Below are 25,273 nucleotides of genomic sequence, written 5' to 3' on the forward strand. Positions count from 1 at the left end.
TTAATCACTAATGGCCAAGTTGGCAAGTTGACAACCAGTGTTCTTTCCCCTATGCCCTCCAACACATGGGTAAAAAGATACAGAAATATCACCAGTGGAAATGTTACAGAGTCATGTGGATTTCATCTTGCACGGGAACTCTTTCCAAGAGATTTTGGAGGAAAGCTACCCTTTCCCTGGGCAGAGCACAGCCAACACCGATGTGGAGTGACCAGCCAGCTCACTGTGTCTGCAGCTGTCAGAGGCGCCTTGCCTCCAGGGAATTAGAGAAAGGTGACATCATGCCAGGGGATCAGTAAAGACACTGAACAAACAGTCTGCAGAACTCACAAACCACATCTCCACAACTCCACTGAGCCCCCAATCTCACACCAGAGTGGCTGGAGATTTCATTAGTGCCTTATGGTCCCCATGATCCTTTAAGGAGGGGCAAAAGCTTCTTTGGCCAGAGGTACTGCTGAATTAAATAACATGAGCAAATCTCTGTGAGAAGAAAATTACTGTACTCTCCATGTATCTGTAATGGACTTGTTCCTTTAGCAGTTTATATGCCATGTTTGTGGGTGAGGGAGGCTATCTTTATTTCAATTATGGAACTAAACACAGCAAATTTAATGCCAAGAAGTAAAAAGTTGTATGCTTTGGTCAATTCTTAATACAGGCAAGATGCTGAAATCTTAGTTTGCAGACCCTTCCTCTCTTGAAAATTATTTTTTTTTTTGGTAAAATTTCTAGTTAGGTTTGACTTTATAGGCATCTAAAGTGGAACAAGGCAATTTTTTTTTTTTTTTTTGGATCAGAAGTTGAAAAGAAAGTAGATGGCTAGAATTGAAACAAAGTTCTCATTTTTACAACATAAGCCCTCAAACTGTGCTCCCTCCCACTCCATGGGCACCTTTGGCAGAGGAAGGCAAGTTCAAGAGCAGTTCATTTCCCAGGGGCTGCAGCTCTGGCATTTCCATCCCCACTTTTCTAATAAACATACATAAAATGTCTTAAAAAGTAAATTTCAACTCTGTCTTCTACAAAAACATCATTTTAAGAAGAAAATAGGAATATGACCATTCTGTGTTAAGAACTGACCCTCCACCACATGCTCACCCACAGGCCTTTGTGATGGGCAGTGAGGACTTGAGTCCTCCCAAATCCAGTGGTTTCCCACATGGTTTTAGTCCAGTCGTTTACCTTACTGTGATATTGTGATTTGTAATAAGAAATACATATTTGGTCTTTATCCCTGGCTTTGGCACAGAGCTCCTAGAACCTTTGGAATTTCCTAAGTGATAGAGAGTCAGAGTGTCTTCTGTTATTCCTAACAAGCCCTTTCAAACATGTCACAGTTTATGTTAATGAGGTGACTTTTGGAAAGCCCCTTGGGATGGGGGCTAGTTGCCAGGGGAACCAACCATGTGACTGGAGGTCTAGAACTTTCAACTTCACCCTCCAACCTCTGGGGGATGGCGGAGGGCCTGGAGATTGCCTTAATCACTAATGGCCAATGATTTAATCAATCATGCCTACCTAATTAAGCCTTCACAAAAACCCAAACGGACAGGGTTCAGAGAGCTTCCCGGTTGATGAACACAAGGTGGGACTGGAGAGTGGTGCCCCCAGAGGGCATGGGAGCTCCGCCCCTTCTCCATACCTTGCCCTGAGCCTCTCTTCCATCTGATTGTTCCAGAGTCATAGCCTTTATAAAAACTGGTAATCTAGTAAGTAAAACACTTCTCTGAGTTCTATGAGCCACTCTAGCAAATCAATGGAACCTAAGGGGGGTGGTTATTGGAACTCCCATCCATAGCTGGTTGGTATCACCTGGGCTTGTGAGTGGCATCTAAAGCTAGGGGGAGGGACTGAGCCCTTAACCTGTAGGATCTGATGTTATCACCGGATCCACTGTGTCAGAATTCAATTAATTGCCTGATAGTATTGGGAAAAACATACACTGGACCTATTAAGTGTCTGGACCTTTTTTTGAATAAATGAGAAATCAAAGATGTGGGGAAAATGGTAGTGGCTCTACTATTTCTCAGAGATACTGGGAGTTTGGAATAGGGGAGCAAAATGAATTCAGTAAGCCAGGCTTGGCCCAATCCTTAAGTCAATCAAATTGATTTAGTGCCTTGCCATCTCTTCTGAACCAGCCTGCCTCCTGACGCCTTTCTGTCCGTCCTGGGTCCTGCGCTTCCTGCCATTCCTCCCGTCCAGCTGACCACAGGCAGCTCTGGCCCACACATGAATTTTCTTTGGAACACACAGTGTTGGCTAGCGCAGCATTTTAAATTTGCATTATTTGCCAAAACACAAAGTCCAGGAGTGGGCTGGATTGTCTGCCATCCAGTCTCCACCACGGCCACCCCCTCGTAAGGCCCTCTCTGCACAGGAAGGGGAGACTAGGTCTGCTCTGCCCAGAAACCTCTACTCCCTCTACTCCACGAAGTTCTGTGTTTGAGTTTGCTGGGAGAAACCCTACACAGACTCAGAAGCGAGGAGAAGTCGAGATGCTTCTGGAGGAGCTCACACAGACATGCAGGTCAGGGGGCAAACATGAGGTCTCAGCAGCCTCCCAAGGGCCCGGGGAATGACCCACTTCAGTGCCACAGGCACTGAGACCAATGGCAGCAGCATCTTGGGGCCCCTGGAGCACTGGGGCTGCCAGCCTACAGCGTCTCGGGGTGCTCTGAGAGCAGCCAAGGACACCCTGTGGTGACAGCGGCTTCCTGGTACCACAGACAGAGGACTGTGGGCCTGTGAGAACTTCCTTTGCTCACAACCTTCCCAAGCGGTGTAAACCTGCAGTTCCCTTACTTGGATAAAATGGCTCTGTTTTCCTGACCAAATCTTGAACTGACTCTAAGATTTCCTATGAACACCTGGTTTTCTGATTTTTTCTTTTATTGTATTGTCTGGTAGCAACGGTCCCCAGAGGCTTGTCCTTTCGGAAGAGCACACATCCTCCAGGGGCCAGGATCCCCCATATCTGTGACACTGAAACCACTCTGCACCACCTCCACCAGATGGTACCTGCCCGCACTTGACCTTGACAGTCCCCATCCAGTTCTCCTGCCACCCCTACTTCCTCTCCTGTTTTCAGGTCACACTGAATCCCTACTTAAACTTGAAGCTGACACAGCTTCTTGAAGCAGGTACCAGCGTGCACTCGGGCATGGTGGGAGTGTGGCCAATATCCCCGAGGCTTCTAGACTGGTATGCTGTTCTTAGTGAGAAGCAATTTTTAAAATATTATTTTTATATCAAAACAACTATGGATAAATTATAAAGTAGAATAATAAAACTGTGTCTCTTTCGAGATAAAACACAAGATCTCCAATAAACTTTGATCTTGGGCTGGCCTCTCCATGGATACTCATGAGTTCTCTGGTTCTCACTGAAGAGTGAGGCTCTTTACTGGGTTTGAGGAGCCCCGGCTGAATTCTTTATACTCCTGACAGTATATAGTATATACTAATAAAGAACTCTTCATAACTGAGAGGATTAAAACAAACTAAAGGTAATTTCACTTTAAAATAGGATTTTGGGGGTTATGATGAATTCTTACGAACACCCAGATACTCCTATTTGGAATTTATCTTGTAGATATTTATTATCTACAGGATTTGGCTTTGAGTATTTGCAAAGATAAAAGTTACTTTTTAAACTCTGAATAAACAGGAGTTTTTTGTTTGGGATTTTTTTATTTTTTATTTTTTAAATTTTATTTAATTTTATTTATTATTTATTATTTTTTATTTTTTATTTTTGGTATCAGGGGTTTAAGATCAATTAAAACCATTGTTTGAAAGGATTGCTTTGGTCCATTAGAGATTTCCCGACCAGTCTGTCCATCTAAAGGCATAGGTATCTTTATTGAGAGCAACTCTTCAATACTTTAATCCCCCATGAGGAACTCAAAGAGGTCTACAACCTCAGAATCTAAGTGTCAGGACCAAAATACATACTCTACCTCCATCATTTATTTATATGGCGCTACTAAGAGTCAAGGCTCCAAATTACACAGCAATTGATGAGTCCAGTGCACATGGATAAAGTTATCACAGATTGGCACTGCTATAGTTGTTGAAATCACATAAATGTTTGATGTCGGTCAGGGTCTTGCTAGGGTTGTGAAAAAGAGTTACAGACTTGATCGTAAATCAGCATTTTCCAAATCAGGTACAGAAAAAAACCTTTTACTTTCTGAAAATTAAGCTAAGAATGCATGCTCTGCTGTCTACTGTGAAAACACATAATGGCCCAGGATTTGCCCAGAAATTTGGACCCTGCCTCTTCTTGGATAGTGCATATACAGGACGAAGGAAACACTCCAGACAAGAAGGAACATGCAAGGCTGCCCAGAGTCCAGACACCTTGATCCTTGGACAGTCTCAAACACAGTCTCTGGGTCCACCACATTAATAACTACCTCCGCAAGGTTTTCTCAGAGTCAACTCAGACCTGGAGGAAAAAGGTCATGGTTCCTTTACTCATTTTTGCCACGACCCCATGCCCAGCACAGTGTAGACACTTAAGAACTGTTCACTTGAATTGGTTGATTCATGAAATGCCAGAAACATACCTTTGGTATACATAAGGTGACAATATAGAACTTCAAGTGAGCCCTGTGCCCCTGGAAAACAGCAATGGTTAAGAAACTCCCCATCCATCAGGACACTGGGAGCCCAGTCACACTTTGGGATTCAGGGAGTAAGAAACAGATTTGGGTGGTGCGTACAAAATCAAACTTTAAAACATTATCCTTTTAAAACAGGTATGACATACCTATACATGATGTAATACTTGTATATGTAAAATCTCTCTCTATTTGTTTAATTTGAGCCACTAAATCTAAGACAATGTACATATGTACAATGAAAAATTTAAATTCTTATTTTCCCCAGCACAGTATAAAATCACCTTTCTCTGCCAGTGAGATTTGCATATTTGATATTAACAGCTTTGCTCACTTCCTGATGAGGGGGGTTCAGTACCTAGTTGGTAATGGAACTCAGGGGTTCAAAGTTACTTTTAAATGCATGTACAAATAATTGTCAAAAATAATATTATTAAAATGCATTTATTATCAAGAGAAAGGAAAAAGAACTCCCTCCCTTTTTTGTTCTAGGAAAAGTTTCACTGCAAAGAATCTCCCACCCCCCATGACGTGGATGAAATGCCCTCCTTGTCTACCAAAACAAGGCCAGACACAGATCCTCCACACTCTCATTCTTTGTCTCATAAATTATTAACAGAACTGTTTGTCCCCATTGATCAAATAGGACAAAATACCACTTTCTTCACTTGACCAAACTTCAGTCAAATGCTCCCCATAAAGGCCTTGGACATGACCCACCCATGAGCAGAACACCCCACTCCTTAAGGGGCCTCCTGAGAACAGAATGACCTCAGGGAAACACACTCCCCAGCAACTGAGTATTGTCCCATGATGCCACCTGCTCATCCCACTCCCCACACCTCTTTTACCTGTTTACTCCTCCCTATGAAGGAAAAGCCCTTTCTTCTTGACCTTTGAGATGCTGGCAGATCTCACAGCCAGAACATCCTCCCCTCTGCCATAAGTCTTCTTGAATGAAGTCTCTCCTTACCCAAATCTGAATTTGGGACTTTATTTCACAGAAGGAACTGCTCCAGTATCAGCAAATAGTTATCCCCTTGTACATTATCTATGGCAGTGAAGGTCCTCCCAGCCACCACCTCCCCAACCCACTCCAGAGATGTGATCATGAGGAAAGGCCAGAAGTAGACAGAGCCAAAGTAGAGGATGCCTGGACTGTTGGTGTGTTCCCAGCCACATCACCCTTTCAGACATAATTTTTTAGCACTGTCCTTTTTTAATATTTATCATACCACTACCCTATGATGAAATATTCATGTGGGTTCAAAAGCTACAGCAAAGCCAAGTCTATGACAACTCTGCTGATGCACAATGGAGTCTACTACATTAATGTAATGGATACACTAAGTCATCAAATATCATTGTAGGCTGAAAATCTACTTCAAAAAGTATATGCCTCTTTTAATAAGTCATTACTCTGGTCTAGTTCCATACACAGCCTTAAAATAAGCACCTTAAAAAGTTTAGGCTAAGGGAGATTCTATCATGTTTCCCCTCTGCACAAACTCCAAGTTCTTTAGTTTGGCACTCAAGGTCTTCAGAAACCTCCTCTCAAACCACGTCCCAAGCTTATCTTGAAATGCTAGCTGTATTAAGATAAGGTTCTTTCCCACCACAAGGAGGAGGCATGTGCAACTGTCTTCAGTAACAAGGCATTCTTCTAGAAATGCCAGAGAACATGAGATCTTCTGAGGAATCCTCTTCTTAGCCACAGACGCCGGATTTCAAGGTCAGCAGTCCTCACGGAAAATAGTTCAGCATCTCTCAGAATGCCTTCTGCTCTTCCGTGAGCTTCCTCTCTGTGCAGCTCCACTTCCAAAATATAGGGCATGGAAATATATCAGAACACTGTTTCAAATTAAGACAAATTTTATTGTATCTGAATAAGAGACAACACAAAACTCTTGCTTATAAATTAGACAAATAAATCTAAATCTTGCTTCATGACAACTCCATTGCTTTAGATTCTTCCCCTACCCAATTGAAATCCAAGTCAGATTTTAGACCTAAAACTTTCTAACTGGAATAAAAAAATCATACCTGGTATAAAGATGTTTTAAAATTGTAGTTGTGGAGGGTAAGCTTATCAAACTTTCGTATGGTCTCAGGAGATTTACTTTCTAAATATTTTTCTTTTATTAATTGAATTATAATTAACATACAGTGTTATATTACTTGCAAGTGTATAATTAATGATTCAACAATTCTCTACAGTATTCCGAGCTCATTGAGGTCAGTGTACTCTTAATCCCCTTTATCATTTCACCCATCCCCCGCCCACCTCCCCTCTGGCAACCAGCAGATTGTTCTCTGTATTTGAGAGTCTTGTTTTTTGTCTCTTTTTTTCTTCTGTTTGTTTTGTTTCTTAAATTCCACATATGGGTGAAGTCATGGTATTTCGCTTTCTCTGACTCACTTATTTCACTTAGCATATAATACCCTCTAGGTCCATCCATGGCGTGCACATGGCAATATCTCATTCTTTTTCATGGCTGAGTCATACTGCATTGTGTGTGTGTGTATATATATATATATATATATATATATATATATATATATATATACCACATCTTCTTTATCCATTCATCTATGGATGGACACTTGGGTTGCATCCATATCTTGGCTATTGTAAATAATATTGCAATAAACATATATCTTTTTCAAATTAGTGCATATATCTTTTCAAATTAGTGTTTTTGCTTTCTTTGGGTAAATACCCAGTAGTTGAATTACTGGTTCATATGGTATTTCTATTCTTAATCTTTTGAGGAACCTCCCTACGGCCTTCCACCGTGGCTGCACCAGTTTGCATTCCTGCCGACAGTGCATGAGAGTTCCAAACTCCCAACGAACAAAGTCTAGGACCAGATGGCTTCACAGGTGAACTCTACCAAACATTTAGAGAAAAATAAATACCTATTCTTCTCAAACTATTTCAAAACAATAGAAGAGGATGGAAAGTTTCCAAATTCAGGCCAGCATTACCCCAATTCCAAAATCCGATAAGACACTACAAAAAAAAGAGAACTACAGGCCAATATCTCTGATGAACATAGATGCAAAACTCCTCAACAAAATACTAACAAACAGAATCCTATAGTATGTTAAAAAATTCATTCACCACAATCAACTAGAATTTATTCCAAGGATGCAAGGGTAGTTCAATATTCATACATCAAACAATTTTCTAAATACTTTTACAAAAACTGAAACGTTTTCACTTTGTGAAAATAAATACAGTTTATCTAGAAAATCATGTGTAGAAGTAACAATAAAGATTCATTGTAATAAATAATGTGTCAATGTCTTAAAATTTGACCTAATATAAATTATGGACTTTAGGTGATAATGATGTGTCAGTGTAGGTTCACCAATTGCAACAAATGTACCACTCTGGAGCTAGATGTTGATAGCAGGGGAGGGGTGTGTGTGCACGGTGGTGGGAGTATATGGGAAATCTCTGTACTTTCTGCTCAGTTTTGCTGTGAACCTAAAACAGCTCTAAAAAATTAAAGTCTATTTAAAAAGAAACACATTTTTGATGTACTATTATGAAAAATAAGTATCTGAATAGACATCAAAATCATCTTCCCTCATCTTTCTGTGCCAATTATAGCCCAAGATTCTATGAGAAAAGAAAAATGCACTTGATTCTAACTCAGCTACACGAATCCCTCCCACAAGTTCCTTGCTCATCTAGCCTTGAAGCTGAGTAACCATTTTTGAATGCCCTTACACTGATTAATCACGCAAAGCTAACATATAAGGACTTAGAAGCGCTTTTCCCAAATATCATCATATGATGTCACTAAACATTAACAGAAAGAAGTCCTAGATCCAGAGAACAGATTGGTGGCTGCTATAGGCAGAGGTAGGGGGTGCGTGAAATGGGTAGAGGTGGGTCAAATGGGTCAAAAGGTACAAACTTCCAGTTATAAAATATGTAAGTCCTGGGGATGAAATATGTAGCATGGTGACTATAATTCACAACACTGTTGTGTATTTGAAAATTGCTAAGAGAATAGATCTTAAAAGTTCTCATCACAAGAAAAAATATATAACTATGTGTGGTGATGGATGTTAACTAGGCATATCATGATCATTTCTTAATATATACAAATGTTGAATCATTGTTATACACCCAAAACTAATATATTATATATCAATTATAGCTCAATTAAAAAACAGCATTTTTGTCATCCTTAAAGTTTCCCATTGAAATAGGAAAAATGTAGCCATGTTTGTCTTACTGCAATTGTTCTCAACTCACCCAGAGCACTTGACAGAACATAGGCACCTGAGCCCTACTCTCAGCTTCCGAGTTGGTGTGTCCTGTGTGTAGGTTAGGGATTTCCATTTCTAACAAATTTGAGGTGATGTTGATGATGTTGGTTTGAAAACTGAGAATCACTGTCTTTGTATATATCAGGAAACTCCAGGAGGTGGTTTTTAGTATATAAAGCAGCAAAGTTCACAATATATATATACACACATATATGTATATTTATGTATGTATTAAATATGTATGACTGTTGGGTATAATAGGTAAATATCCATTCACTTAAGGGTTTGCTTACTTTTTTTCCTTCAATGTCAATTAAGGCAAAGTTGTTTTGTTTTGTTTTGTTTTATCCCTACTTAAAAAAGGCAGATGATAGGTAACAACAGCTAGGCTATACTGTTCTCTACTGAACATAAAAAGTTTCACAGATTGTCACAAATGATCACCAAGAGTAAGATAAGGCTAGTGGGCTTCAAAACCAAAAAGAAGCTCACAGACTATTTCTAAATCTGTCAAAACTCTGATCAAGCTAACTAATCAACAACAGAGGAGCAATTAGTTTGACTTTGAACTAAATAGGTCAGGAGTTCTGCATCACCTAAATCTAGTTATAGATAAGAGCAAACATAAAAATGCATAACTACTAAGATATTTTCTTTTCCTTTTATTCTTCTGTCTCTCCCCAAAGATATGTCAATTGTTTTCTATATGATATTCAAGAGCTTTGAAGGTTTTGGTACCTAAGGACAAGGGCACATAGGATTGATGGTTTAGTTATGAACAGTTAAATGAGTAGTCATGAAGACATGGAAATCAGAAATCTCACACTTGAAGTATTTGAGATTTTAAAAAGTATTGTTCACTTATTACACACTTGGTAATTGACAGTTAACTTGTATAAATGGTTATTTATTAAGCTTTAAAAAGTCTGTAACATAAATTAACATCACAAAAGAATTAAAATCCTTCTTTGAGTTTATCCCTATCCATGCTCCACCTTCTAAGTCCCTTTGAGGTCAAGAAAGAGATTTTCAAGTATTGCTCTAAGTGAAAATAGTTGAGATATCCTAAATGTTCAAAATAGGGAACTGTTACATAAGCATGTTATTTAACTCATGTTAATTGTATACAGACATTTAGTAATAAATATGAAGACTACGTAACAAAATAGAAATACTATTATGTTGTAAGTCTAACAAGAAAAATGCAAAATTCACACACATGTAGTGTCACAATTATGAACAAAATACATAAATGTGGATAAAACCATATGTAACCCTCCAAAATACTTCAAGGAGCAAACTATACTAAAATAAAAAAGTGCACTGTTTATCTGAAATTCAAATTTGACTGAGAATCTTCTATTGTATTTGGCAACCCTAATATGAGGTGAAAATGCACTAAATTATAAACATTCAAAATATTTTAGGTGTTATAATTTAATTAAACAAGCTTGCATCCTAGGTTGAGGATAAGAATAAAGAGCATCACAGCCTATAAAAAGAAGCTTCATTCCTCAAAATGACAAAATATGAATATATATGCGTATTTTGAAAAGAAAACTTAAATATCAATAAATATTTTAACTTTTCATTGGTTTGGGATAAACTGCTCAGACCTATTTTAGAAGGAAACATAAGAACGTCGACCCTTGAACAATGCACAGGTTATAGGAATGCTGACTTCTGCACAGCTAAAAATCTCTGTATGGCCTTAGAGTTCCCAAAACCCAATCACTAAGAGCCTACTGTTGACTGGAAGCCTTACCAAATAACATAAACAGTTGATTAACACTTATTTTGTACATCATATGTATTATATACTGTATATATTCTTACAATAAAGTAACCTAGAGAAAAAAAATTATTATTTAGAAAATCATAAGAAAGACAAAGTACATTTACAGTACTGCACTGTATTTATTGAAAAAAAAAAAAGCCCATGTGTAAGTGGACCCATGCAGTTCAAACCTGTGTTGTTCAAGGATCAACTGTAGTTGAAAGGAAAAGTATTTCCACAATGTTTAAAGCTGGTAATAAACACAATAACAAGTTTGAGAAAGTACCCTATAAAAATACAGTAGCTGAAATAATTGCTAGTCTCCAAAATGTATTGTAAGAAATTTTCAAAGAATCATAAAAGTGAAAAAATGAGTGTTCAATATCTGGCCTTCCATATCCTATTTGGTATTTGACTTTGGAAACTTCCAAGGGTGTGGGGCTCCCATGATGGGCAGTGGATTCAAGCCTCAGAGATACTGATAGATAATGTACTCGGGAACCTTGAGAAGATAGCTTCCAGAAGGCATGAAAATGCTCCTCTGTGATGTTTGATTTGTTCCCTGGATGTGAATGAGTAAGATTTGCAAGCTTCCTTTCTTATCCCATGGTACTGAGTTGAAAATCACTTTCCCTGTGAAAGAGAACTATACCTAAAGTTAAAAGAGCTCTGGTTAAATCGCAGGGAGGCCTTCAAACTTCAAAGTCATCAGACTACAAGCAAAAACAGACAATGAGAAGCTAAGTGACTGAAAGACTCAACATGGCTGAAATTATATGAGTCACGATTTTATTGAGCACTTAGGGAAATAAAATTTACATTACCACCTAAGGACACTCTAAAAAATTATCCTGGTATACAGATTTCACAATCTGATTTGTAAATAGCCAACACAAAGAATTTGTCTGACTGGCTGGTGAACTCATATTTTAGTCTTGGGAATCCTCAAAGCTCACAATTCCCAAAAGTCATGGCATTCCACAAAGTGAGACAGGACTCGAGACATTAAGTGCAACTTTTCTCTGTAAAGAAGGAGACACAGATCCTGTGCTGATTTATAGAAGTTCAATGTAATAAAACAAGTCGTTTAGGACTTTTTCCCTACATTTGACTCATCACCTACACCAGTTAAGTCTTGAAATTTCCAAAGCCTAAGATTTTAAATATTTCTCCCAGAAAATTTGTCTTTGGATGTTTGCCTATGGGATCAAAATGTGGCATCGACTTGAAAGACCCAGCTAACCTTTGAAAGAAGGTTGGATGGGAAGAGTTGTGGAATCAATGGGGTTCTTCTTTAGGTGTCAGTCTTCACCAGGAGCATCATCGGGTCCAACAGAGGGACATGAAGTCAGTGCCTTCTGCTTCCAAAAGACTGAATTCCACAAGGATATTCGTGCTCAAATAGAGCTGCTCCAAAGCCAAGGGATACAGAGGCTGCATTCAAAGACGTTCCTAAGAGCAACATGTTGGCTTCTCTTCCATTGATTCGGAATACTAAGCTTTCTGTTTATTTACTGGTTGGATGGCTAAGCGTTTACGTTGTCAGCACACATGTACAAATTTTTTATTTCCTTCAATCCCCATAAATTTCCTGACACATTCCAAAGAATTCGCATTTATTTTTACCTCTGTTAAGTCCATCATCTACTCATTCTACTTGTGTAAATTATTTCTTGGGGTACTGTTATCACCACAAATGGGCACGTCTGAAGCACAGCATATGCCAACCACCTGCCATTGACAGCCAGGTGTGAACCCGAGCACTCGTGTTTCACTTTGCATGATCTTTACCACTACACACTCTGCCTCTTTAATCCTGTGTTTCTGAGGGGTTCTGGGTCTCAGATGTTGCCCAAGCCTTGTCCTCTTTCACACCTGTTTCCTTTTCATTTCATCGCACAATTGATTGAGATGCCTGGAGGGAGAACTCCGAGATGTGTTAGCATCATTCACTTCCAACTGGCCTAAGCTGAGGACAAACTATTCCAAACAGCATTAGAACATTAGACAAAATAGTAAGGCACGATCGATTGCACCTAACCTTTGGATCTCATTCAAATGCCAAAAATGCCAGAATGTTTCATAATAGAAATAATGTAAAAAGAAAAAAATACGATCAAGAAGTGGAATAAGAAGTATGAGAAACGCCTCACATGCCCTTATGTAATTGTAAAATAGTTTCCTAAGGATAAATCACTGACACAAATTTTGGTTGACTGCCATTGTTTCACAGTGTTTTAACTTAAAGACTTAGATAAAAAAACACTCATCCATCAGATCAGGTTAGTTACCCCAAAAAGAGCCTTAAGCACCTGACTCTGTTGAAAGAATTTGCAGTTCAATTAAATGGGTGGAAGGTAGGCAGAGAAAGACCCAGGCCAAGAAACACAAACACTAATCTGTAGACAAATTTTTAAATCCCCATCTTGAGGGGCGTCTGGGTGGCTCAGTTGGTTAAGCCTCTGACTCGATCTCAGCTCAGGTCATGATCTCTCGGTTGTAAGATCAAGTCCCACATTGGGCTCCACGCTCAGCACAGAGTCTGCTTAAGATTCTCTCTCTCCCTCTAAAAAAAAAAAAATGTATAAATCCCCATCTTGAGAACAATTGAAGCCTAAAAAAATCTATCTCTAGGGAGACCTGTATGCTGTCACATGGTTATATAACTGAAGTTTGCTTTGTCCAACATCTAAAGGGATATAAATGTAGAGTAAGGTTAAAGCTAGGATAGTTGAATGAATATTCTTGCTGATTGATAACAATATTAAAAAGATAAAAAGAAGATTTCCTTGGGTGGATGAGAAAAGCAACAGAACAAACATTAACAACTGATTACAAATAAAACCAAGTCACTCTGGCTCAATTAAAAAAATCACCAACTGATAACCGTCTTTGCCTAATTATGTTCCAAAAGAACCGTGTGTATGATTTTCTTACAATTGACTTGCTGAAGTTAATTTGGCTTCTATGGTTTATATTAACAATGAAATATAAAGACAGCAGGGTTGCAGAATAGGGAGAAGGCAACAGAACTTGGTTCTTGAACGTAACTCAGCATTTGGACCGCCGGCACGTACTTGAATCTGAACACTGCCTCTTATCATGGCCAGCACCAGATCGTGCCAGGAAAATTAATGTAGGAGGTGACTGTTTAAAACAGCTTTCCTTTCTGTGGCTTAAAATATACTAAACTACTAGTCTCAGAGTTTCTCACAGTAAATAAACAATTGTATGAACGTGAATGCAGTGAAAAACAACCACAGCTTGGAACTATTCACTAGTTGATAGTTCATAAAACTTCAGTGGTTTTGGTAATCAGAACGTAAGTTTAGAGGTTGGGTTTATTCCCTGTCCTAATTTGAAATTGTTATAAAATAATCAGAATAATCAGACTGTGTCCAGCAGAACCAGTCATAATTGCCTAGGACATGATGTCTCCCCGCCTATGTGCTCATGCTGCCCTCATAGTGCCAATCAGCCTTCCAGACCCATCTGTAGTTAAAATGACCACCAGCCAAAGTTGCCACCAACCTAGAATAACACCAAGCCACACTTAGTTAATAAGTCACCCAGCCTTCTTTTAAGCTTCACATCTGTTACAAAGCACCGGCAAGATCATACCACTGTGCCCCAAGTGTGGGTTCAGTGGCATCTTTTTAATGAAAAATATTTACCACAAATTAGATTCTCCTCAGAAAGACATGTTTTGTTGCTTTACATTGTTAGCTACATTTTCTTTAGTGCATTCTTCACATTGTTAGGGAAGTTAGGCATCTCGGCATTTAAACAAGACAAATAAATGCTTACCCACTTCCTGGTTCTCACCCAGGGAACTGGCAGAAAGGAAACAGTGCAACACATTTTATTAAGCACGTACTATATGTTAGGAGGACAGGGAGGGCTACCAAATAGGAAAATAAACAGCTAAATCTACCCACCATGGGTTTAAAAGACTGCTAAGTACCCTGTGACCCCAAACCTTAAAAAGAATAAAATTAAAAAAGAAAGCTTTGAAGAATTATCAGCAATTTATGGAAATTCTAGTTATGCAAATCAAATCTAAATCTAACGACATATCTTTATAATCATGGCTACAGGACTTTGAGGATATTCATGTAAATATGAATCAAATACCTAACTCTGCAAAGCTGTGTTACTATTTCTATTGATCTGTAGTTTTAGGACCTATGGTTACATGTATTTTCTTCAATGATAAAAATATGTAAATTAAATCACATTTTATTTTGAACAAATCACCTTTATGAAGAAATATAAAATTACACGGAAAATCAAAAATTCAGCAAAACATCATGTCGGCTCTATTTTTTCCATTAACCAATAAAGTTGATGGAGTATTATTTCATCCTCACGTATCTGAGGAACTGGGCTTGCTCCGTAATGGCTCATGCTCCCCAACATTCTCATATATCTCTTGGCAAGTCTTTCCTTCAAGTTCCAAAACATATTATAGCCTGAAAGGTCAGTCTTCTCTGACACCAAATGTGGCTAAGCAGCGAAGGCTATCCCTATTACAGAATTAGATCCAGCAATGAGAGGACATACTTGTACATATGCCCATGACCAAAATGTAGGTGTATTCAACCTTTCATTTATCTGTAGGTTAAGTTCTCCTTTGTGAACTCTCAATGACTCATCTCAATGATAATGTGAACTGAACATATATACTTCATGACAAAATCATGCATTAAATGAGAAGACTTCTTTCAATCTCATTTGGGACTTTTCAACTTTTCCAGTGCCTTTGATAATGTATTCCAGACATTATCACGATTTACCTTCTAAAAGTCATTAAGCAATTAGTCAAGAATTGTTTTGTAACCTCTTACAGCAGATGCAAATGGCAATGAATACCATCACTAAGAGTTTTATTTCACAAGTTTTACATAAAACACTAAAATGATCATTTTCCTTCCTTAAAATTCCAGCCCAAGAACATTCACACATAGCTTCCACCTCATATGGTCGGTAGGTGGGTCCTTTTATTTTAGATCTAATGTCATGGTAATTAGTAGCAAAACTGCATAAGAAACAAACCAAAGTTCTGAAATAAATTCTTCAAAATAATTATTCACCAATAGGTTTTTCTATCAATAAAAAGTACGGTGAAATTCATTAGTAACATTAGTAGGGAGGGAAAGTCTCAGAGTCTTGTCCTTGAAAGTAGCAAGCTTTGTCTACAAGACACAGAGATAAAATCTTACTCATCCAAGAGCAGCCAGCAGGGTCATTCTAATACACTGATAGTCTAATTTTATAAAATCCTTATATACTGGAGTTTTAAAGCAATATTATCATTTAATTCCTTGAAAATTAAAGGTGATCAATACATATAAAATTTGTGGGTTTTTTTTTTCAAGTAAGCGAACAGAATATTAGTCTTTCATTGAGACACACACAACTATACTTTCCCCCCATCCAATAATGTACTAACTTAAAACAGAGCAGGTGAAGTAGATGAAGTAGATGCTTCAATTGTAAACACTTTCCAATGAAATGAAGACTTGCCAATTCCAAGAGAGAAAAATCTGCCGTAAGCTTTTTAATTTCTAGACAAGTAAAATTTCACTAAATTAGGCTAATTGGTAGAGACCATTCTGTGTTAGTATGAAGCCTGACCACTCACTACTTAGGAAGGAATCCTTTCATTTTCAAGAATATAAATGGACTTAATTAAGTTAACCTCTACACTGGGCAGAGATCCCACGGTCTCCTTTGCTATAAAGATAAACTAAGCAGAGCACAGATAAGTATAGGTAGCACCATGCCTGACAAGACAGGAGGTATTTTCACCACATATTTGTTGGATAAATGAATGAGTGACAGCCTATAAAGGACATTTCAGGCAAACTGCCATTAAATATGTGAAAGTTACTCAGCAGGAGACAAGATCTTTTGGCAACTTTGTATTCCTCCAAGATCATAATGGCTACTATGTAAGGGCCCAAAAGGAATGAAGACAAGGAATTCATGACTTTAATTCCTAGTTCTTCCCAGCATTTGCTGTGTTACTCAAGTAATGATTTACAGTGTCAGCTATGCAAGAAAATACAACAGTGCTGTGCAAGAGGAAAAACAATCCAAAAATGCTAGTTGAAAACATCTACAGGACATGTGTTAGTTAAAGATGTCCCTGAAGCGATGTGCAGAAATGTGGAACATCTTAAACCTTAGCAGTTAAAGCCAGGAGTTCCCACTGAGGACAGTTAGACAAGAAGCACCATGACCATGACCTCATCCTACCTGCCCCTCTAGACAGCACCCAAGACCTGTGTCAATGCACCAGCAGAAGCCTGACTCCAGGCAGGATGAGACCCTCAGAGAAATGACAGCATTGCCTTGCCCCGTTGGCAGAGTCGAGAAAATCCAGCAGGAAACACGGGCCCCTTTATCTGTTCCTCAGAGTAAATGACAACCTCTATTCTAAAAGCTAAAGCTACATTTTATGCATTGGATTTTACATGGTCAGATTTTCAACTTTAAAAGTTCACTCTGGGGGTGCCTGGTGGCTCTGTCAGTAAGTGTCTGCCTTAGGCTCAGGTCATGATCCCAGAGTCCTGGGATCAAGCCCCACCTCGGGCTCCCTGCTCAGTGGGGAGCCTGCTTCTCCTTCTCCCTCTGCAGCTGCCCCTGCTTGTGCTCGCTCTCTCTCAAATAAATAAATAAAATCTTAAAAAAAAAATCACTCTGGCGGAAATGGAGAAAATAGATGGAAAGATCCAGATTAGGAGCATTCATGAGAGTCTGTACTGGGTGAGAATCTTTCTTTCTTCTTCTTTTTTTTTTTTTGTAGCCAGGAATCACTTTTTTGTAGACTAGACCAAGACTTCAGAAAGAATATCAGAAGCCCGGGTCGAGGTCCAGCACCTTCTTGACACTGGACCACAAAAAAAGTTAATTTGGGGGGTACCTGGGTAGCTCAGTGGTTTTAAGCATCTGCCTTTGGCTCAGGTCATGATCCCAGGGTCCTGGGATGGAGCCCCTCATTGGGCTCCCTGCTTAGCGGGAAGCCTGCTTCTCCCTCTGCCTTCTGCTCCCCCTGCTTGTGCGCGCGCTCTCTCTCTCTGCCAAATAAATAAATAAAATCTTTTTTAAAAAAAGTTAATTTTTCCGAGTTTTCATTTTCTCATGTAAAATCTATTTCCTCCTTCCCTTTCCTCGAATGTAAATTCAACATAGTAATAACCTATTTCTCACAGCACTTGCAAGTATTAAATGAAAGAAGAATGCTTAAATAGATCCAGGAACACAAGCGTGCATACATAGGTAAGTACACAAGTACAGCGGGTCCTCTATCTGCCAGGCAGCCTGAGCTCTGGAGTGGGGGATGGGATGAAGACTGGAGTGAAAAAGAAAACCACAGTCCCTGTCCCTCTTGAGCTTATAATGCAAAACACATATGAACATTTTATAAATTGCAAAGTGTTAGATAAAGGCATTGATATTTGGTCAACAGCACTGTTACAGCACTTGCAATGATGAATGCGCCAATTCAACAATTTTAAAATCCAACGTTTGCCATTATCTCAAGATACTTGAGGAAGGAAATAAGTCATTCCTATCACATATACAACTAGATCACTCTGTTTACTGACACAACTCATGTTGAGTGCTAGAAGACCAGCACACTTCATTAAACTGTTGCATTGTTTCCTCCTCATATCTGAGGAAACCGAGACACGCTGCGTTCTAAATAAAGGATTACCCTTCAGGGAAGAGCCTGGTTTTATGAAGCCCCGTTGTAACCACAAGGAAAGAAAGAAAGAAACTTCAAAGCCGGGATTAAGCAGCTCTATGCCAAAAAAAGAGACCCTAGCCCAAGACTGGAGAACCTTCTAGCCCTGGCTGACAGTAACTTTGGATCCTCTTTTTGAGCAGTGCCAGTTTTTCCAGAGAGTTTAGATGTCTGTGTCCACACTGGTTCTTCATCGGTTTGGCTGCATGAAGTGGCCAGGCATGTCCAGGATAAGGGATGACAAGTTCCCCCAAGGCAACTACGTATAAAGTAATTCACATCTACTACTGCACGGATTTCCAGTGCAATTCTGGTAGGCAACTTTAGAGGGAAGATAACGGCCTACCTACCAGAAGATGGACAAATAAGAAGTCAGAATGGTTTTATGCATGGAGTGTTGTCCCCACCCCAAATCAAAGAATGTGTAACTCTAGTGACTTCCCCAAATATGTCGGCTTACCCCTGGATCTGCCTTATAGGAAGAAGAGCTGGGCAGCCAAGCCCTGCCAACATCAGGGGCGGCTGGGAGACCCCATCACCTCATCTCTGCCCATGCCCACCAAAGGCCTATGGAAAGGTAAAACTCCACACTTGAGATTTGCTCTTTGGTTTAAAGTCTCTGTCCCCTGCTTTAAATATTCCCAGAAGTCTCGACGCGTTCTTTTCAGCCACAGTTTTATCACATCATTTTCTGAAAGTGAGTTTTGGCAGTGAGGGGAGGTCTCTTTTTAGCCAGGCATTACTTTCCCTCCATTCTCTGTTCTCCTTGGCCTTTGACTCGTTCTAGGACTCATCTCACTGGGCTGCACTGGACTGTGAGCTCCCAGATGACAAGTCCTTTGACTTTTTCATATTCATGTCCCCCTAGCCTTATTAAAGTGCTACCATTCACACACCAGGAACTCCTTTTCTTACCTTTGGTTGAGTTTCTTGTTTACCATCCACCATCATTCAAAATATTTAGTGGCGTAATTGAATGGACACCATTAGCCATTTCCCATTCTGAGTAGTACAGCAAATCTGGGCTACCCAAAGTTTAAGGAGAATCTCAAAGGCAGGTACCATGCCTTATACATTTTTCTATATTCACAGAATCCAGCCATATTGGTTGACCAATAAATGACTATTGAATGAATCAATGAAAGATCAACATCATAATTATATTTATTGAATGCTTACGATATGCCAGATACTATGCTAGTAACACTTTAAATACATTATTTTCTTTATTTCCAAGTTACCTATGAGATAAATACTATTATTATCTCCATTTTACGGATGAGGAAACTGAGACACAAATGAATGAAGGAACAAATGAACATGATGATACCACTCCACTGTCTTTGTATAAACTTTAACGTAACTTATTGACTTGTGTGCTCACTGGAAGCAAGGCCCTATTCAAGATGCTGAAATCAGAGCATCTGGGGGAAAATCAGAGGTGGTGGGAGGCATATAAAGCATATCTTAGAGATACTGCTGTTTCAGTTGCAGGCCACTGCAATAAATCAAGTCAAATGAATTTCCTGGTTTCCCAGCGCATATAAAAGTTATGTTTATACTAAACAGTAGTCTAATAAGTGTGCAATACCATTATGTCTTAAAAAGTAACATTCATACTTTAATTAAAAAATACTTCATTGTGAAAAAAAATGCTAACCATCATGTGAGCTTTCAGCAGGTCATAATCTTTTTGCTGGGGGCAGGTCTTACCTTGATGTTGATGGCTGCTGACTGTGGATCAGGGTGGCCACGTCAACTGACTCTCCCTTTCACAAATAATTTCTCTGTAGCATGAGATGTTGTTTGGTAGCATCTTACTCAGAGTAAAACTTCTTTCAGAATTGGAGTCAATCCTCTCAAACCCTGCTGCTGCTTTTATCAACTAAGTTTATGGACTATTCTAACTCCTTTGTTATCATTTCAACAATCTTCACCAGGAGTAGATTCCATCTCAAGAAACCACTTTCTTTGCTCATCCATAAGAAGCAGCTCCTCATCCATCCAAGTTTTATCATGAGATTGCTGCAATTCAGTCACATCTTCAGCCTCTACTTCTAATTCTAGTTTTCTTGCTGTTTCCACCACATCTGTAGTTACTTCCTTCCCAGAAGTCCTGAACCCCTCAAGGTCATCCACCAGGGTTGAAACTGACTTCTTCCAACCTTTTTTAATGTTGCTAGTTTGACTTCTTCCCATGAAACATGAATGTTCTTAATGGCATTTAGAATGGTGAATCCTTTCCAGAAGGTTTTTCATTTACTTTGCCCAGATGTAGCAGATGACTCAGGATGTTTGGTAGCTATAGCCTTACAAAATGTATTTCCTAAATAATAAGGCTTGAAAGTCAAAATTATTCCAAGATCCATGGGTTGCAGAATGGAAATTGTGTTTGCAGGCATGAAAACAACATTAATCTCGTACATCTCCATCAGAGTTCTTGGGTGACCAGGTGCTTTGTCAATAAGCAGTAATACTGTGAAAGGAATCTTTTTTTTTAAGCAGTAGGTCTCAACAGCGGGCTTGAAATATTCAGTAAACGATGTTGTAAACAGATGTGCTGTCATCCAGGTTTTGTTGTTCTACTTACAGAGCACAGGCAGAGTAGATTTAGTGTAATTCTTAAGGGTCCTAGGATTTTCAGAATGGTAAAAGAGCTCTGGCTTCAGCTTAAAGTCACCAGCTGCATTAACAACGAACGAGAGAGTCACCCTATCCTTTGAAGCTTTGTAGGCAGGCATTGACTTCTCCTCCCTAGCTATGAAGGTCTTAGATGGCATCTTCTTCTAATATAAGGCCGTTTTGTCTACATCGAAAGTGTTTAATGTAGCCACCCTCTTGAACTATCTCAGCTAGACTTTCTGGATCACTTGCTGCAGCTTCTACATCAGCACTTGCTTCTCATCTTGCACTTTTACGTCAGCTTCTTTCCTTAAACCTCACAAACCACCCTCTGGCAGCTTCCAACTTTTCTTCTGCAGCTTCCTCACCTCTCTCAGCCTTCACAGAATTGAAGAGACTTAGGGCCTGGCTCTGGATTAGGCTTTGGCTCAAGGGCTGGTTTGATCTTCTATCCAGACCACTCAAACTTTCTCCATATCAGCAATAAGGCTGTTTCACTTTCTTATCATTATTGTGTTCACTGGAGTAGTACTTTGAATTTCTTTAAGAACTTTTCCTTTGCATTCACAAGTTGGCTAAGTGTTTGGCCCAAGTAGCCTCGCTTTTTGACCTATCTCAATTTTTGACATGCCTTCCTTACTGAGCTTAATCATTTCTAGCTTTTGATTTAAAGTGAGAGACATGCAACTCTTCCTTTCACTTGAACACTTAGAGGCCCCTGTAGGGTTGTTAATTGGCCTAATGTCAGTATTGTTTTGTCTCAGGGAATAGGGATGCCCAAGGAGAGGGAGAGAGATGGGGAATGATCAGTCACTGGAGCAGTCAGAACACACACAATATTTATTGATTAAATTTGCAATCTTATATGTGCACGGTTCATGGCGCCCCAAAACAATTACAATGGTAACGTCAAAGGTCATGATCACAGATCACCTTAACAAATATATGGACTAATATATAATATATATATGTACTATATATATAATATATAAATATATAAACTAATGGAAAAGTTTTACATATTGTGAGAATTACCAAAATGTGACACAGAGACACAAAGTGAGCAAATGCTGTTGGAAAAATGGCGCCAACAGATTTGCTGGATGTAGGCTTGCCACAGACTTTAAATCTGTAAAAAACGCAGTGTCCGTGAAGCACAATAAAGGGAAGCACAATTAAAGGAGGTCTGCCTGGAATCATAAAGAAACTTACTAACAGGAAAGGAATGGGAGAGTAATAAGCACTGTGGAGACCCTTCCAGCAGTGTGGCAGGGCCAGTGCCTGAGGGCTGGGCATCAGGTGGTATGGAAAGATGTCCCTAAGAAGTGCCAGTCACACTAAGGCCTAGTGGAAGCTGCTCCTTAGAGCAAACAGCAAAGGCAAAGACCCTAAAGCAAAAAAAAAAAAAAAAAAAATAGCTGTATCTGAGTTTTGCAAACAATTCTAGGGTGGTCAGAAGGTGCCAGAACCATGGGCTTTATAGGCCAAGATGGGGATTCAGTGTTTGTTTTTTAAGTGCAATGAGATAGCACTAGAGGTCTCACAGTGGAGGGAAGATATCTCGCTGACTTAAATGTAAAAGATCATGGTGACTGGCGTGTGGAGAAGGGGCTGCGTATAGAGGTAGGCAACACAGGGAGACCCTTAGGGGGGTCTCAGTCCAGAGAGGACAACAGGGATGCTGAAAGAAGTGGTCCGGCTGATTGTAACCCCTTGCTGCTTTTTCACTCTGGCGCAGCTAGGCCTGGAAATGTGTACAGGCTGCTCATTTGCAGGTCTTCTACAACAGCTGGAATATCTAATTTCTCAAATGGTTTCTCTCCTTTTGACGGCTTTGCTTTTAAAATAAACCATGGTACAAACATAAGTCAACAATTATATATAAGAAAAGAATAATCACGTTTATTCCATCCTATAGTCGGTTTGACGGGGACCACCAGTCAGGGTTGGCTTCCTGCCCACGCCTAAAAGGAAATTGGAGGTCTTCTGAAAGGCCCCCTCATCCCAACGCCTTCATTGGTCTACCAGTTAGTCCAAAGTTCCTACAGAACTTTCCAATATGTGCTTCCCAGGGCACTGGGGCCAAGGGAAACAAGTAAGGTTCTGTGGTCAAATAGGTTTGGGAAACTCTGCATGTTATACCAAATTCCTAGACATTCATCATTTGCATTAGATACTAAGTTCTGAACAGTGTCACCATAAAGAACATTTACATTTATATTTAGCCCTGTGTTTCTCAAAAATATCTAATTACAAAACTCTTAGTATCTCACGACCATAAAATGCTGGATTAAGATATTGAACGTTTATATAAAATGAAAATATTTCCCGACAGGAATTACATCATAAAATTCAAAAAGCCCCATGGGAAAGAAAGAGCAGTAGATGATTTACTGAGTATCATTCTCTCTGAGGCACAAAGTCACCCCTGAAATGGCTGGGGTAGCATTTTCCACTCTCTCTTTCTGTGAACAACTGAGTCACACGCCACCAGCGCTGGGACAGACAGCCAAATTCCATATTCTACTCCCTAGGTTCAAAACCAGACCTGGCTAGGATCACAAAGTGAGTGTGTGACAGGACAATATTTAGAATCCAGCTGGTCTACCAAACCCACGGAAACATACTGCCACGGGCACCTTCCCCCCTGCAGTTAAACCCTATCCCGTGCCTTCAGAAACAGGGAGCACAACAGACCTGGAATCTTTGGAATCTTTGTTCTACTTTAATATAAAGTCTGTGACTTTGGGAAAATCACTGGGACTATCTAAAACACAGTGTTTTCACCTATAAAGTAAGACTTAATGCATACTGTGGAGAGTTTTAAGAATGAATAAGGAGTGATATATGCAAAATACCTGGGACCTAGGACCAGCTGGTTTCTCCTTTAGCTCATTTTTTTCTTTTGCACTCCTCACAGTCACATGCATAAAACACTTATTAAATTTTATTAAAAGATTGAATAAATCAACTATTCCAAACCTTTTTTCATTTTTTCTTTTTTCATACCTAAAGTTTTCCATAGCAAAGGCATATAATAAATTCAATATGTAAAATATCGAGGTTTATATTTTTAAGATTTTATTTATTTGAGAGAGAGCGAGAACAAAGGAGAGCACAAGCTGGGGGAGAGGAAGAGGCACACTCCCCGCTGAGCAGGGAGCCCGACATGGGGCTTGATCCCAGGACCCTGGGATCATGACCCGAGCTGAAGACAGACACTTAACCGACTAAGCCACCCAGGTGCCCCGCATATTGAGGCTTAAAATATGCCAGGCACTTCTAAATTTAATTCTCTGAGCAACTCTATGAGATAGGTCTTATAATTATTCCCATTTTATACATGGGAAAACTGAGGTGCAGAGAGTTCAGTAGCTTGCCCTACGTCACTCAGATCCCATGTTGCAGAGGTGGGATCAGACCAGGGCAGGCTGGCTTCATACCAGATGCTCAGCTACCATTGACCTGGTGACTATTTAACTCTGTGTAGTGACTTTCTATGACAGAGTGTAAAATTGATGGTAAGGTGGAAAAATTAGACAAACAAAGTAGAATGTGAGAAGCACTTTATTTTTTTAAGTAGAATCAAGGCCTGCCTTGATTTGACCCACTCTAGAATGGGTCAGATTAATAGCTGTGACTATATGAAAATATGCAAGATTTTTGCAAAGGTGTTTGAATTCCCCAATTGTGTCAATTAATTGTAGTAAGTAAGGCATCAGTTCTGAGTTAACAAATTATTGTTTGCCACACTGATAAAATATCCAAAGCCTGACTTCATTTATTTGCTCATTCCTTTCTCTCTAGAGAAATTGGCTAACATCTGATGTGTAACATATACAAACAGATTAACATTAACATTAACAAACAGATTCAGAACAACTCTGCACTTTCTGAGTCTTTCTGTTGATTTTTAAGCTTTTATTTGAATTCCAGTTAGTTAACATACAGTGTTGTATTAGTTTCAGGTGGACAATATAGTGATTCAACACTTCCATACATCACCCAATGCTCATCACAACACGTGTGCTCCTCAGTTCCCCCTCCCCTTTGGTAACCATCGGTTTGTTCTCTATAATTAAGAGTCTGTTTCCTAGTTTGCCTCTTTTCTATCTCTTATTTCTTCCCTTTGCTTGTTTGTTTTGTTTCTTAAATGCCACATATGAGTGAAATCATATGGTATTTATCTTTCTCTGACTGACTT

At 39.3% G+C, this 25,273-nt stretch overlaps 1 protein-coding gene across 3 annotated transcripts in view; it reads right to left on the reverse strand.

Annotated features, from left to right (window-relative positions):
* The window catches only part of PIEZO2 (piezo type mechanosensitive ion channel component 2), a 492,797-nt gene that overhangs the window by 450,972 nt on the left and 16,552 nt on the right, over positions 1–25,273 (reverse strand). The window lies entirely within an intron of this gene.

The sequence above is a fragment of the Halichoerus grypus genome, chromosome 13, assembly GCF_964656455.1.
Source record: "Halichoerus grypus chromosome 13, mHalGry1.hap1.1, whole genome shotgun sequence".
Taxonomy (NCBI): domain Eukaryota; kingdom Metazoa; phylum Chordata; class Mammalia; order Carnivora; family Phocidae; genus Halichoerus; species Halichoerus grypus.